Source organism: Sceloporus undulatus, unplaced genomic scaffold, assembly GCF_019175285.1.
Source record: "Sceloporus undulatus isolate JIND9_A2432 ecotype Alabama unplaced genomic scaffold, SceUnd_v1.1 scaffold_15, whole genome shotgun sequence".
Classification (NCBI taxonomy): domain Eukaryota; kingdom Metazoa; phylum Chordata; class Lepidosauria; order Squamata; family Phrynosomatidae; genus Sceloporus; species Sceloporus undulatus.
Window position 1 is genome coordinate 246,639 of NW_024802937.1, and position 15,477 is coordinate 262,115.

Below are 15,477 nucleotides of genomic sequence, written 5' to 3' on the forward strand. Positions count from 1 at the left end.
AATATAGCCCAAAGAACTGATATTATACACACACACACACACACACAGAATGTGCTGGAGAAAAGCACAGCTAGCCTACACACACACACACACACACACACAGAATGTGCTGGAGAAAAGCACAGCTAGCCTAAGTATCCCATAAATGATGCATATACAAAAACAGACCGCCAGGAGGGATGGAATTATTCACTAAGGAGTTTATCACACTAGCGAGATCCCGTAGGCAAATGGGATTTAACTGCGATTTAATAGAAAGAAAACCCAGAAATGCCCAAAGTTTATCACACAACGTCGCAGTTAACATGAAATAACACAAAGTTAAATCGCAATTAAAGCGGAGAAAACCAGCAGCTTTTTTACTTTTGGAACATTCCGAAAGTAAAAAGCTGCCGGTTTTCTCTGCTTTAACTGCAGTTTAACTTCACGTTATTGCACAATTCGGTGTGATAAACTCTGAATTTACAAGTTTTGTTTAAATTCAAATGTACTTTAAATCATGTTTAAATCCCATTTACCTACAGGATCTCACTAGTGTGATAAAGCCCTAAGTTTCTTCTCAAAAATGGCAACAAGTAATTTCAACAATTTTCTTCCCACTGCAAGGAAGTCTTCATAACACACACAGTTTGTTATTTAGAGTGCGCCCACATGATACGCGGGCGTGCTATACTCAGCTTTCAGCATATGCAAAAGCCGCATGGGAGCACGCGGGGCATAATGGGCACCGTGTCCCATTTGGATGAGTGGGGTGTGCACCTGTGGTGTGTGTGCTGCCGCATTGCTGCGCCGCCAGATGCACGAACCCCATTCACTTGAATGGGGCTTGAGCATGTGTGGTAATTGGCTTACGCGGGGGGGGAGGAGTCCGGAACGGATCCCCTGTGTAAGCCAAGGGCGGACTGTACAACTTTTCTTCGGCACAAAATTCACACACAAAATTGTTTTGAGCTAAAAACAGCATTTTACAAGAAGGGATTAATATTTTTGAATTGAAATATTATTTTCCATAAAGAAATTCTTCTACCGTGCAAAAATCATGTGTGAATTTTGTGTAGAAAAAACTATGAAAATTCTCATCAGTCCAGGATTCTTCTCATCAAGGTTTCTCAACACAACATTTTCAAAATATTTTTTCATATTCTTTCCATCCCTATCTAAGTGTTATACTCATCACATCTTGCTAAAGGGTAGGTACATAGATAAGGATTTCTATATATTTCAGAGGAGGAATTCAGGGGAAGATCAACTAAAGAAGAACAAATTCTTGAAACAACAATCCTATAAACAGGTTCCTATAAAGAAGTCCGACAGAACTCATTCTCACTAGATGTGCACTGGATTATAGTGTAAGATATTAATTATTTCAATTTCCATGAGTGAGTATTATCACAAGCGCTAAGATTTTGGCTGGTTTCATTTTTTAGATTTGCAAGCTGTTCTGGGCTGAGCCCTGCTTGTATAATTTTTCCTCAAAGTATATTATTTCTCTCTTTGAGAATTTTTTTCAAATTGAAAAAGAAAATACAAATCTGTTATAATAATAAAACATACAATTCTTCCTGTTCCATGTAGAACTGGGTTGATTTGCAGAGTCAGTGACAAAAGGTGCTATACAAAGGAAAATAAAAAGAATGCTCTGAATAATTTGAATACTCTGCCTTCAAACTTAAAGAGTCTGTAGTGATATAAAATATGAAGCTCATATCTGTCAAAGAAGAATTAATTTGATATCATAAGCTTTCCAGAAATGTTTATGGGCAGGGGGAAAGTCAACTGCTTGTTGTGTCTCCATATGCTATTCAATCTACATGAATAAAAGTACTCGGATTTTTGTAGAACCTTTATTATGATGCTCTACACACTTTGTTGGGTCCAAAAACCATTGGTGGGCTTCCCATATTGCATTAAGATGCTGACACCTGAGAAACACGTTGTGACAGATTAACTTGATTTGAAAGAGATTAAACAAATCCTGGAAAATGCAAGCCTGAATACTCTGGATACAGGAATTCATGTCTAATTACCAGATGCTTTGAAGAGGCAGCTTTGAAAAAGCAGGTTCCAATTTGTTGTTATGGCTGATGAATTTGATTTTTTTAAAGTATTGGATTGGGTCCAGAAACCTGGACATTTTGTTGGCACAGAGTCTTGGCATTGTCTGGCCTATAAAATATATAATAGAGTCACCAACTGACTTTCTTCTATAAGGTCCCCCACATGACACAAACTATATTTTTACACACTGTCCAGGAGAACAAACCATTGGATTATGTGGAAAATAAAATAGTGGTTGGGAAGGACAGCAAAGGTGTTTAGGGGATGTGATTTTTGAGGGACAATCTAGAGTCAATCTAGTGCACAGTAAGGCAAAATGGGCTTGTATGAAGACAAAGAAATGTCTTTTCTTGCTTATTTTTACTATGTTAACACAATCACTTAATTCTATCAGTCTCTATTATAATGTCAAGCTAATTTACATCCCAGAACATAAAGGACTGCTTTTAGCAATTTCATTATCACTTTCCTTTCAGGCACTCTGCAGGTGAAAATGACATTTTCATTATGTCACTAAATGAAAGATGGGTGTAGGTGGGAAACGGAAATGAAAATTCTCCCGTACCTCACTCTGTAGTTATGTTTGGCATGGCTACACAAACAATCAATTCTGCTTTCAAGGACCTGTGGGATTAGATAAAGTGAGTATGTTGCTAAGAGGAAAACATGATACTATTTAGGAGAACTATAAAATTTATCAGAAAGAAGTGATATGCAATACTTCTCTAGTGGTATACATACCAAAGGAAAGCACTATGTCCCATTAAAGCAAAGATTAATGGACATAGCAAAGTCTCCTCCATTTAAAAATAAGTTTACCAAGCAACCTGATTTGTTTTCATACGTACATAAAATTGCCCAGATTCCCAAAGGAATCCTAGCTGCTCATCCAGTCAAAGAGGGGAATTGTCCGCTTTCAAATTTCCATATTTCTGCTGGGTTAATAATATATTTTAAATGGGATTCAAACTCATAGGTAAACATAGATAATGTAAATTTGCCTAAGGAGATTTTAATAATTTCTTTACCATCATTGCATTGGGAGAAGCCCTATGAGGAGATAATCAAGATTTGTACATCCACATGTGCAATTTATGAATCAATATTTTGAATTCCTTGAATATTTCAGTAATCATTGACAATAAGAAAATGAAGTAAAAGACAAAATAATAAAAGGATTGTTTCATTAAGTACAGCTCATTCCATTACTGTTAGTACTCTGATTCAATTGCTCCATAACAGTAATGTATTTCTCGTTAAAGCAGATTTTTCATAATTTTAGACATGATTCATCCAATGCTGGATTCTATTGGTATTAATTCATTCTGTACTTAGACAGACTGGAACATTCCTCTCATCATCATGTTTCTTAAGGTCGTTTTCCCTTGTAAAGTATCACATGATTTCTTTTAAAAAAAACTCAAAAAGGTAGTCTTAAAAAATTATTCCTATTAAAATATGTGTATACCATAACCCACACCATACCATAAACCTGTCACATATTTATACTCCTAAACTATTCCACGAGTCAGTTTATAATCTGGACCCAGTTAAATGCAGCATTTGTTTTAAAAAGAACAACAAAATCAACAAAATCAGTAGTATGAATTGTTCCTAACAAAAGCAGGGGATGGATTCTTAGGAAAAAGCAAATTAACATATAATGTACATATAACATACTTAGTGACCATTTTGTTATCATATCATAAAAACTTGAAAGTGGAATTTATTACTGGCTCTTAGTTTTCCTCTGCTGACTCCAGTTACTAGCATCTGAAACAAAAAGCATGTTGGGGGGGGGGGGGGGGTTGCTATTGAGCCCAGTAGACACATCACAATATTTCTATCATAGGGAGGATAATCACAATTTATTCTTCTGAGATGGAACTCCTTTATGGACCACTTTGTATATGGCAGGAGATTATTGATTCACCATCCATCAGAGATACAAAGATTTTTTTAGCTTGATAGTTTTATGGATAAAGCTTTTCTCCTGGTGCACATCATAAAATTGGTAGTCATATAATGGGTTATTACTGCATACAGAAATGGCATCCCAAATGTAAAAGTTATTCTGAATTATCATCACTCCTGCATAGCAGTATATCTCCTGTAATGCTATGAGTATGATTTATCATATCCAGCCTGCTTATGATAACATGGAGTCAGAGATCTCACAAGACTGCAATGATTTCATCTGCAAATGGTTGAAGAAAAAGATGGCAAATTTTTCTGTAGTACTGCCTAAATGGAATATTTTTTAAGATGTTCACTTTATGTTGATATTTCAGAAATCATTTAATTTTTTTTTAAAAAAATCCATATTGAATATAAAGGTATATGATCATTAAATGAAAAATTACACTCCGATTCAAAAGCAGTATCTTTGAAATGAAATAAGTTATTTTCATTAGTTTGTCCAAAGAAGCACTTCACACGCTATTCGAAACCACTTATTTTCAAATTAAATTGTCAGCTAAAAGAAATATATGAACTCTCTTGAAGAATGCATCTTATAAGAACTGATCAACAATTCTGCTTTCCCACAGACATACCAAAGGGAAACAAGATATAGGATCATAACAGAATAAGCCCACTTCAAATGCTGAGCCTTTTTACACCTAAAGACAAATTTAGGAATTCTGGTGAGTTCTTGAACAGATCAAGTCTCTCTTTTTACTTCATCTCCTGTACAGAATTACTGCACTCATGCAAATGTGTTGTCATACAAGGTTTGTCCTGACAAGTTTATCATGTCAGTATTTACATTATTTTCTTCACATTGGGGGGGGGGGGGGGGGGGGAGATACCAGAACACAGAAGGAGAAACAGTGTATAGTTAAACAAAAAACCCTTAAAAAACAACTTTTAAATGGGTGGAAAAGGCTAGGAATTGTTTTTATGAAAAATTGATTACCTCCTGGGTCCTCAATCTAAAATTTCACTCCTTTCTGAGAAAGGAACAAACTGCATTGATAAAGATACAATTCTGCACTTCCATTCTGAAGGGATGAATGCTATAAAAGTTCACTTGCCACTATTCCACTGTAACTGGTATGGCTCTAATGCAGTCGGAAGAAATACAGCCAACCTCTTCCCATTCTACCTGTGACCATGTCACAACAGCCGAAGGAACAGTTCTCAACTGATAGTTTTTTGTGGATTTTTCAGGCTATATGGCCATGTTCTAGAAGAGTTTATTCCTGATGTTTTGCCAGCATCTGTGGCTGGCACCTTAACTGAAAGTTCTTAACTGATTTTAACTCTGTTGGCCAAAGCAACTCAACAGTTTCTCCAGCACCTGGGAAAAAAGCTTCACCAGTTTATTCAGGCTGAGTTTCTTGGACCTTGCTTCCTGACTGTGTCCTTCTGAGTAAAACTTTATGACAGCAGATATCTTACATATACAAAGGAAAATTGCAGTATCTGTTATTCTCAGTCTGATTAATAAAGAGTGCTACAGGCAAAAGTAAACTCTTGATAGAAATGGCAAAGGGGATCCTCACTGTTATAGTGAAACAAGATATGGATCTTTGGCATTTGGTAGAAGCCACAATCGCTTGAATAACATGCGGAGAAATACCTGGGTTTCAGAGTTTCTTAGCATGTTGGCATGTTTCATTATCACTCTGAAAGATGAACAGAAGTTATCCAAACAGACAGGAAGTACAGTCGCCCCTCCATTGTTGTAAACTTTGAATCCGGGTCCCTCACTCATCTGCGGACAGCAAACAGAGGGGGACAAAATAGGGTGTGCGCCGCCATTCAAGCCAATGAGTGATGATTTTCCATTTTTACACAGAGGGATTCAGAATGGATCACCCACAAAAACGGAGGGGCAACTGTATATCTATACTACAGCCATTCACAAATGGCATTTCAATATCCTCCACACTATTTGTGAACAAAAAAGTTAGGAATAACATTTCACTCCATTTACATTACTTTCCTCAAATGGAAATTACCTCTGAAATATACCTTTCTGAAAGAGAAAAAGTTCTTCTCTTCATCAACTCAGGGGTTGTGCAGAAGGAGGCGCCGACAATCACACATCGCAGCCTCCAGAGGGACCGAAAAGAAACCGCGTCATGATGACACCTCTTGAACACAGCATCGCTTGGTCACTGCGCCCGAGGGACATCATCATGGCGCGCACCATGTATATGGTGCGTGCCAAGGTGGCGCCTGAGCGGCACAGTGAGGGCTCCTCATGTGCAGATGCTCCACCCTCACCACGCCTACAGGCTGGCACGAATGGACTGTACAGCCTAAAGGTACTTAGGTGTCCACCTCCTTAGCCTTCATGTTTAAGCATTTGGATCCCCAAACTATGGAAATTATCAGACAGACATTGCCCAGCATTTTGCATTAACGGGAGTTTGCTGCTTCAATGATGGACAATAGCACTGCAATCTGAAAGACTTTTTACAGGATCACAGTCAAAGACGGGATAAGGATGGGAAAGCGATCCCATCTTTTTGTGATTTTATTAAGAAAAATAACGAACACACACACAACACACACTCACACAAACACACACTCATGTACACACACAAGAACTAATGAAGTAAAGGTGGGAGAAGATGAATAGGTGAGAGAAGGTGAATAGTAGAGGCCTTGCTAATAGTGATACATTACCAATCTTAAATCGATGGGCAAATCAATCTGGCTAATAGAAGAAGGAGGTCTTCAACCATTTACAAAAGTAGGTAAAATCCTCATCTACAGGAAAAGAGGCTCCACCTAAACATTTCGAAGAACTTCCTGAAAGTAAGAGCTGTTCAACAGGGGAACACACTGCCTCAGAGAGTGGTGGGGTGTCTTTCTTTGGAGGACTTTAAAAAGAGTCTGGATGGCCCTCTGTCGGGGGTACTTTGTGAGTTCCTGCATGGCAGGGGTTGGACTAGATGACTCTTGTGGTCTCTTCCAACTCTATGATTCAATATGCAAATTTGTACAGAAAAGTTTGTTGGTATTAGAGGAACAAAAATTAGGAAGTTTTTTTCCTGCTAAAGGCAGGAAATTTTAGAGCATATCCTGAAAGAAAGGCACTTTAATAAACTGTTGTTTGAATATATTTTAAGTCCCGAGTTGGCACATTCTATGTCCTCCAACCTTCAACAGAACAAACGTATGCATAATGTGTATGACAGGAAACAGTAGCCCCATTATTCTTAATACGTAAAACTTCATAATTACCTTTTTATCTACAGATAATATCATCTAATCTTGTAATCACCATGTTTTAAAATTAAAGCTGAGTGAGACTTCTGATAAAAGCAGATGGGGCTTGCAGAACAAAGACAGGGCAGAATATTGTGGGGGAGGGGGATAGACAGATGCAGCTTTAGGATAGGTGCTCCTGATAAGGGAATGACAACAAAGACTTCAGATATCAGAAAAACAACATATGGAGCTCTGTTTCTGCATTTATTTCCACACTTTTTAAAATCTAGGGACTAGTTGAATTGGCAGATTTCTGTTTAGTTGTTTTGCTGCCTCTGTTTCACTTTGAAGAGCTTCTGAATTACAATTTTTTTAATGAAGTGCTGGCTCATTATTATTACTTTCAGAGCATGCAAAAAAGCCTTGTAATATTCATTTCATTAGAACTTACGTATGTCTGGTAATAAATAGGGTGCTTATGCACACCACAAATTCCATATGCAGTAGGGTGCTGTAATTCCAAGGAAGAGTACTTAAAGAAAAAAAGTCCTTATAAGAAAAGTACTAGTGATTATGGTTGCACTATATACAAGTGTCTATCAAGCCCCACACATGGGCCACAGGCAAGGTCAGGAAATTCAAGCTGGGCAAGCTATGTCCTCCTTAATCCCCCCCACACACAACCTTTGATTGGACGTATGTTGGAGTCTCTTTCCTTAGAGGTCTTGAAACAGAGGCTGGATGGACATCTGTTGGGGATGCTTTGATTTAGATTCCCTGCATGGCAGGGGGTTGGACTGGATGGCCCTTGCGGTCTCTCCCAAATCTATGATTCTATGATTCTAAGTAGCAGGAGGGAAAGGTGAAGCCCCCAAAATTTTAAAACTCCTCCTCCCCTTCCTCCTACAACATTCAAATTGGCATGTTTGTTTGCTTAGGCTTTGCAGAGATCAGAGACAGAACAATTGTTCTTGTTGATGTGTGCATTCAAATACTTTTCGACTTACGGCAACCCTAAAGCGAACCTATCTGGGGCTGAGAGTGTGTGACTTGCCCAAGGTCACCCAAAGGGTTTCCATGACCAAGGAGAGAACTGAACCCTGATCTGCAGAGTTATAGGCAAATGCTCAAATCACTACACTCTGCAATAGAGATGTTTAAAAAATGAGAAGTGGAATTGTGTGTATGTGTCTGTGTGCACATACAATGAAACAAGAATCTTAGGACTCTTACAGTATGCATTTATAGCACAATGATTCCACTTAAACTGCCATGATAACATCCTATGGAATCTTAGGGATTGCAGTTTAGTGAGACATGAGAGCTCTCTGGCTGAGAATACTAAATGCCCCTAAACTGCAAATCCCAGGATTCCATGGGATGGAACCATGACAGATAACTTGTAATCACAGTACTATACTTATGAAAGAGTCCCCAGTTTCTGATCATCCAGATAATCCTTTCCTTCCTTTGCTTTTTTGTTGCTTACTCCAAAAGTTATGTCTTTGTTGGGGGGGGGGGAGGGTTGTTTCCTTCTTCCCTAGTCTTGAGTCTCTTTTAGCAAATGAATTTAACACATAGAAAATTTCAATACAGCAGATTTTTATGGTGAAAGTATTGTATTGGGACTTGGGAGAAGCAGGTTCAAATCCTCACTGAGGTATAAAAGTCACAGGGTAATTTAAGGCAGTTTTCTCTCTCTCAGTCTGATGTGCCTCACAGGGTTGTTGTAAAGATAAAGTAAAACAAAGCTATGTGAACAGATTCAACTCAATGCAGAGAAGGGTAGGACATAAACATAAATTATTTTTTAAATGACTAATCAGCTATGATTTCTGCAATTGAATTACTACAACCATTATCCAATGTTGCCTATTTTTATAGCCCTTTTATAGTGAACTTAACACCACACCTACAACAAAGTAATTCTCTTATGGTGCATTTGTCACGAAGCACATGTATTTCTCACAAACATACATATATTCTGAATCAGTCCTTAACCAACAGAATGCAAATAGTACAAGATGGATCAGCAAACTGGACTTACATAAATCGCAGTGCTCCATGATTAAAAGACAGTTGGATTTATTCTACAGAAGGTAGTTTCCAATGTACAGGACAATTATGCAAATTTTAAAACTATAATCTTTTAAAAATCATATAACTATAATATCTAATTGGCATACTTTACTCGAAAAACAAAAAGCTCAAAAACTGTATTGCCTTTTATGAACAAGTGGCATGATCACCACTTAGGTACTTCAAGCCCATTATCCCAGCCTATGTGCTAAACCATAGCTAGGGACATTTTTGGTGTGTTTAAGGTCGAGGTTGGGAAAGGTTTAATGACACCACTGGTGGCCACCCCATGACATCATCGTTGTTGTTGTTGTTGTTGTGTGCCTTCAAGTCATTTCTGACTTATGGCGAACCTAAGGCTAACCTATTACAGGGTTTTCTTGGCAGGTTTCCTCCAGAAGAGGGTTGCCATTGCCATCCTCTGAGGCTGAAAGAGTGTGATTTGCCTAAGATCACTCAGTGGGTTTTCGTGGCCAGGTGGGGATTGGCTGGAAACCAATTCCCAAATCTCGAAACCAAGGATGCACCTGACTAGGCAACTCTAGCAGAGTAGGCCAGCTGAAACAAGAGCCCAGTAGAGTCCCAAAAAAGTAACTATGGCACGTTACACACCGCCATAAGGGACGTCCTTAGGACGTCCCATTTTGAAAAAGGGGCATCTCTTCCAGACAAATGGCGGCGGCCGTTCCACACAGCCACCACCATATTGACGTAGCGGACGCTGTGCGTCTGCACATCGCGCCCTGGAAGTGACGCCATGAGTGCGCGACTAGCGCCTCGTGACATCTTTTCCGGGGCCCAGGAAGGAGCGCTATTTCCGCACTCCTTCTTCGGAGCGTCTGGGACCTGCGCAGTTTGGCCGCTGCGGCTCCCGGACGCTGCAAGCAGAGGCGGCGGGAGACCGCCGCAATCCGGCAGTATGTAACCCGCCTATGGTCCAAAACACAATGCAGAAACAATCCAGTCTGAGACTGCTTTAACTGCCCTGGTTCAGTGCTAGGGAATCCTGAGAATTGTAGTGTCACCAGAGCTTTTTGACAGAGAAGGCTAAATGTCTCACAAACTACAGTTCCCAAAATTCTCTTCACTGAACCAGGGCAGTTAAAGAGGTCTCAAATGGGATTATTTCTGTAGTGTGTTGTGGACCTATGTTTTGACTGGAAATTGTTATGCTATGAAATCAAAATACATATAAAGGTACCAGCACTTGGGTAACATCCAAAGCTGAAGGGGGGGGGGGGGTAAAACATATCAGTAGCATTAGGTAACAGAGATTAAGATGTTATTTGCAGCAGAAGTAAAATACACCTTGAATCCTTCTAGAACCTTGGGGCCCCATTCTCACTAGCCCATTTGCTCTGGATAGAACTGGGTAGATCCGAATGCCCCCATACCGAATCAGCCCAGTTACAAGTGCCCACTACCCTTTGCCTCGATCGGGGCAATTTGCCCCTTTGAAGTTCACATTTGCAGTACTGCTTTAAAATTAACCTTCTTTGTTGTCAATCAAATTCACTTCCGCTTTTGTCAAAAGTGACATACCCTACAGCCATTGGCCAACCGAATGGGTGCTTCCCCCCTCCTTTTTTTAAAAAAAAAACTGGTGGCAGTGTGCGCGTATTCTGTCAACTTGTTAAATTTAAAAACCTCCAAGTGTGTGTGTGTGTGTGTGTGTGTTGTGTGTATTTGGGTCATTACAGATTATGGCAAGCCTAAAAGGACCCCATCCTGGGATTTTCTTGGCAAGATTGGTTCCAAGGAGATTTGCCATTGCCTTTCCCCTGAGGCTGAGAGAGTGTGAATCCCCCAAAGTCATGGTTTTCCACAGCCTTCCCTCTGAATGTCAGTCTCTAGCTTTCCCTTCGCTTCCAGCCCAGCATTTCCTCCTCTTTGGAACCTCTTCCCGTCCCTTCCCTTCCAGCCCAAAGCATTCACATAATCTGTCACAACAACAACAACAACAACAATAATAATAATAACAACAACAACAACAAATGTCACTTGCAGGGGAGGCCACCTGAATGCCATCTCTGCCACCCCAGAATGCCACCTCTCCTTACATACACACATGTAGCACAAGCATTCACACATTGTATCAGTCTGCCAAATTGAAAGGGAAACATTTGTAGCATTCGCATTGTAGCATTTGCATATTACACACAAAAAATAATTTACAAAATTGCCACTTGCAAAGTGACGTGCCATGCCAGCAGCAAGCAAACAAAAGGGAAATGTAGCACAAGCAAACACATTCTATCAATATGTATCAACTGTAGAACAAGCATTCGCATAATATGTCAAAAAAAATACCAAAAAGAGAGAGAAAAAGCTGCCTGCGAGAGAGGAAGCATGTTCCGCCCTCTGACCTCCCTCTGACCTAAATCCCTCCCCTGAACTTGACCCAATCATGACCGCGGCCAAGTTCACATTTGCCGGCAGCAGGGAAGAAACGGGTTTTCCTAAAAGACACGGAAAATAACCCACTTTTGGAAAAAACGCTCTAAGGGGGATTTGCCCTCGTTTGGGTGTGTAAAACCCTAATTCTGATGTGTTTAAACAGGTGCCAATGAGAACTTCCAACTTTTAATCTGGGTTACAAATCGGTACAAAAGGTAGTCTGAATGCCCCCCCTCGTTTACACCACAAGTAGGCCAGGAAGTTACTGCTTCTAGCCTCAGATCAATTGCGTCATAAAACAAAGAATCATTCTTGGTGCAAGGCAAACTATTTCTATTAGAGAAAGGATGCTGGGTCAAGTTTAAGATTCTAGCTACCTTTCTCTCTGAGCAATATTTGGGGCGCCATAAATCCCTTTTCGTAAGAAAGCTGTATGACAGAGAATAAAACTACTTATGAGATGCATCAAGTTTAATTCCTGGCAGACTGATTTAATACTCCTCTTCCAAATACATCCCATGGTGCAGACTTCAAAAGGTTTGTCAAATATAAGCAGCTTCACCTAGAAAAAGATGAAGAAAATAACAAAGGAAGACGTCTAGCTGCAAATCTTCTAGAAATACGCTCACTGTCCTCTCCCCCCTCCCCAATTTTATTCCATATTCTTACTCATTAAAAAGCCACTGTGATTAAATGTTAAAGGATTAACTGGCTGAATGGGTTTTGGACACTAAGAAGTTTACTAAACTCTGAAAGATTATTATTCTTAACCAGATCTTGGAAATGTCCGTCCCCACCCCCAGACTACAAAAAGTAAGTTTTCAACAGTAGGCTCTTTACCCATTTTTGTTCTGATGACCATGACTGATTAAATAAGGAGGTAAAGCAAGACTATATCATGCATGATAGGGGGCAAAAAGGACACAACAGATCAGGCAAGGTCAGTCCCATTTTCTCCCCCTCACCTCGAGACAACAGCTTAAAGCTGAACATCAAAGACAGCCTTTCCTCTGCCTGGTGTCCTAGTCTGACACTCAAAGAACTTTATCATATTGGCTCTTAAACTATACAATAATGGACAAAATAAGTCTTGTAAACCCAGTTGTGTGCCAGTTCACTTGCAAGGCTCCAGAAGTTATTTACGAAATCTGTTCACAGACTGCTGGGTATCAGAATATTTTTAAAAACAGAAGAAAAAAGAAAAAGTTATTACACAATAGTGAAGAATTGCCCAGTTTGTTCACTTTCTCAGTTTATGAGTCAACTTCTGACTGTCGATAATTTTATGAAAGAATTTAAATGAAATCTACTTAACTCTTTGGAACTGAGCTTTTCTTTATTTACACAAACTGTTCCCATCTGCTATTTTTTGTTTTGCATAATGGGATAACAACTAGTTTTCATGACTATATTTCCTATCCTCTACTTGAAGAAGAAATTGGAGCACATGAACATTCCCTCATTAGCAATTAGTTTGTTGGCTTTCTCTAATTCAGCAGAACAACAGCAAAGACAAAACTGAGCTACTGTCAACAGGATTGGTAAGATGGTTCCTTTCTTTGACATTATCACACAAGGAAAATTGGAGGTTTAAACAGTCATTTTCCCAGGAAAGTCACACGATCACAGTGAAGATTTTCACAGAAATAACCAGAGAATAACCAGAAATCCCATGAATGATTTGTTGCTGGTTATTCCCGGGATAAGTCCTCTTTAATCGCAATGTGTGTGAAAATCTTCACCATGATTACATAACTTTCCTGGGGAAATGACTGTTTAACCTTCCTATTTTCCCCATGTGTGATGCACTCTATAGTCTAAAAGAATAGAAAGGAGAGCTTACTGGCAGCAAAGGAAAAGAAGACAAAGCCCTCACCTCCACTCCAAATGATACAACTCAGGATATAGATTGCCAAATAATTTCTCATGCAGTACAGACTTAGAAAGTCTAATCTTCACTTTTCCCATCTAGTAAAACTGACTAGTACAAGCAAGTTTGCTCCCATGATCACAACTATCCAGGTGTTTCTCACTTACTACCTCTATCCGTCTAAACAATGTGCCACTTCCCAGGACTTTCGCCTACTTCTTTTTTCTTCTTCTCTGTCCAAATGGATGCATTTTCCCTTCATTTGGCTACATCAAGATTCTTTGCTGCCTTCATCTGCAAAAAGCATAGCTTGTTTTCCACGTTATAAACACAACGGAGTAAGTGGCAACCCTATCCAAGTTTCTCATCCATCACTTTTTTGCCTATTTCTCCACAAACCAGCAACTTATAGCACAAATACATGTAACAACAGAATACGGTACTACCTTTTGAAAAAACAGAAAGCCCTGTATTCTCCCAAAATTCAGCTTTGGATTGTTGATCTGAGCCATTAATTACAGCTATCTCAATATCAGTTTCTTGCATCCATTGCCAAACTGCTAGGCTCACATTGCACCAGTGCTTCCATATAGCTACACCTCTCAAGAAAAACACAGTTTATCGTGTCACCTGCACCAGAGAAGATGTGACCTATTCTGAATGCTCCATAATATTCTTCAAAATCTTTAGTATATCACATTATTTAATATTCTATATGCTATCTGCCATTCTAATGTATGTGAAGCTGGGTGTTTTTCCTTGATCCTAGATATGGAGGACAGTAAGTTCCATCTGTCAGTCCTTCATGTGCCAACCTGTACAATTCAGACCATCTTTAGGATTTATCCACTACATATATCATTATATTTATATTATATATGTGGGTGTGGATGTGTGTAAGCTTTTATACCATTTTATATATCAGTGGCTATGTTCGTTTATGCAAATATTAACATGAAAATAAACTGAAGACTATATTGAACTATATTGAAAAAATGAACTATATTCAGCATAGTCCGAAAGGTTTGAAAATTGTTTTTCATTTGGCAGCAAGCAATTAAAAATAGTTTAAAAGATTCTTCACAGCAGATATGCACTGTTTACTCTCGGAATTACCATGGCTGATTAACACACGGTATGAAAAGCTATGAAAACATCTCCTTTTTTGCATTCCTGTGATTGCTTCACTGGCCTAAATACTCCTGTATCAGCAATTAGCAGCAGCTATGTTACATTAATCCATCAGATTTCTGATGTGGCACATTCAAAAGGCAGAGATAATGGACAATCGTTTATTTAAACCTCAGGATTAGCTCAAGCTCCATCACACCACTGTATGTCATTAATAGCAATGGTGTTAGGAAAGCAGAAAAAGGCAGTCTCAGGATAAACTGCCAAAATAAAACAGATAAGAATCTAAGAGCCTTCCTAATTTCAATCTGTCAGCCAATAGTTCAGAGTTAGTATTAAATTTAATACAAGAATTTATAAAAGCAAACAACAGCCACAATCCAAACCTAGCTACATGTATTATCATGAACATTCACAAGCAGCCAATATGCATTCAGATCTTCAACTAATCCACAAAACATATCTAGCTAATTCATTGATGCAAGAATTACCACTGGTATAAATTGCACTGCCACCGGTATGAAACGTATGAGTGGGAATCTTACTCTGCATCATGCAAATCCCTTACTAGATTAAAGCATGGCTATATCTAAGAAATGTAAGACACCTTGTGTTGCATAATATTGACAAATGTTGCTGCTATTATTATTATCATTATCATTATCATTATTATTATTTTCTTATATCCCACCTTTCTCCCAATGTAGAGACTCAAGGTGGCATCTAATCCCATCTGAAAACATTATTGCACCACTGCATGCATGTCAAGACATAGC

General features: G+C 39.0%; 1 protein-coding gene across 1 annotated transcript in view; it reads right to left on the reverse strand.

Annotated features, from left to right (window-relative positions):
* LOC121917345 (receptor-type tyrosine-protein phosphatase mu-like) overlaps positions 1-15,477 on the reverse strand; it is a 260,440-nt gene that overhangs the window by 185,151 nt on the left and 59,812 nt on the right. The gene's annotated exons all lie outside the window — the stretch shown is intronic.